This window comes from Cyprinodon variegatus, unplaced genomic scaffold (assembly GCF_000732505.1).
Source record: "Cyprinodon variegatus isolate N-32 unplaced genomic scaffold, C_variegatus-1.0 Scaffold745, whole genome shotgun sequence".
Classification (NCBI taxonomy): domain Eukaryota; kingdom Metazoa; phylum Chordata; class Actinopteri; order Cyprinodontiformes; family Cyprinodontidae; genus Cyprinodon; species Cyprinodon variegatus.
In genome coordinates this window covers 266,130-267,809 of record NW_015151198.1, presented here as the reverse complement: position 1 = coordinate 267,809, position 1,680 = coordinate 266,130, and positions in this window count along the sequence as shown.

The following is a 1,680-nucleotide window of genomic DNA, read 5'->3' as shown; positions in this document are numbered from 1 at the left end:
TTGTTCTAAATGGACCCAGGAGGAGGATGTTCTGGTTCTGAACAGACCCAGAGAGGAACAGGTTCTGGTTCTGTTAAGACACAGAGAGAAAAAGGTTGTGGATCTGAACGGACCCAGAGAGATTTAGGTTATGTACGGACCCAAAGAGGAGGAGAATCTGGTTTTGAAAGGACCCAGAGAGGACGAGGTTCTTGTTTTGGATGGACCCAGAGAGGACGAGGTGGTTGTGAACGCACCCAGAGAAGAAGAGGTTCTGGTTCTGAATGGACCCACTGAATGAGGTTCTCGTTCTGAACGGAGCCAGAGAGGACAAGGTTCTGGTTTGTAACAGACCCAGACAGGAGGAGGTTCTTCTGCTAATGAACCCAGAGAGGAGATTGTTTTGGTTCTGAATGGATAAAGAGAAGAAAAGGTTCTAGATCTGAGTGGATAGAGAGGAGGAGTTGTTTCTGAACGGACCCAGAGAGGAGGAGGTCCTGGTTCTGGATTGATCAACAGATCAAGAGGTCCTAGTTGTGAGTGGACCCAGAGAGGAGGAGGTTCTGGTTCTGAATATACCCAGAGAGGAAGAGGTTCTTGTTCTGAACGGACCAAGAGAGAAGGAGGTTCTTTTTCTGAAAGTGCTCAGAGAGGAGGAGATTATGGTTCTGAAGGAGACCCAGACAGCAGAGGTGGTTCTGAACGGACCCAGAGAGGAAGAGGTTCTCGTTCTGAACAGACACAGAGGGGAAGATTTTATGGTTCTGAATGGACCCAGAGAGGATGAGATTCTGATTCTGAATGGATCCAGAGAAGAAGAGGTTCTCGTTCCGACAGCACCAGGAGAGGAGGAGGTGGTTATGAATGAACCCAGAGAAGAAGATGTTCTGGTTCTGAATGGACCCAGGGAGGAGTAGTTTCTGGTTCTAAACGGTTTGAGAGAGAAGGAGGTGTTGTGCTATATGCCATGATCATGGTTTTTGGACATTGGGAACCAGATCATATCAAAGATCTTGATATGATGACCCGAGGAGAACACGCAGCTTGGGTGAATAACAGCTGTGAGACCCTCTAAAAGGTTCTAGATCTGATCCACAGATATTTGTCTTTTCTCACTCTCACTCTCTCTTTGCCTCCTCTGCCTTACCCATGAAGCTGGGGTCCGCTTTGGCTGGTTCTCTACCACTGTGGAGATGCGGACCCAAGGAGACCCAGACCTCCAGAATCATCAAGGATGGGTCATTGTGGTAAACTTGCAGAACTAAACTGCTGCAAAGCAGCTACACATTTCTCTTGAAGTTTCAGAACTTATAGAGCCAGACTGGATGAGGAGCCTGTCCTGCTGGGAGCCTGAGACAAAGAGGAGCCCTGCTGTGAGCCACTAAGACAGAGAGAGCCTGGCCTGACTGCTGACAGCTGTTTGGCTGTGACACCATCCTGGAGAGAAATATCAGCTGTGCTGCTGCCTTCAACACCTTTGTTTATAGATGGAGATCGGCCTGTTTTCCAATGTAGTCCTGTATCTCTGACTGTGTCTGGCTGGATGTGCTCTCTTCGTCCTCTGGCATGGGAGCTGGCTCGGAGCTCGTCTGCCTGGCTGGGTGTTTCCTGGACGGGGCCGCCTTTTACAGCTGCTTTTTGTATCTTTTGTATCTCTGCTTCTGTCTCCTTGACCCCCAGTCAGCCTCAGCAGATGGCCGC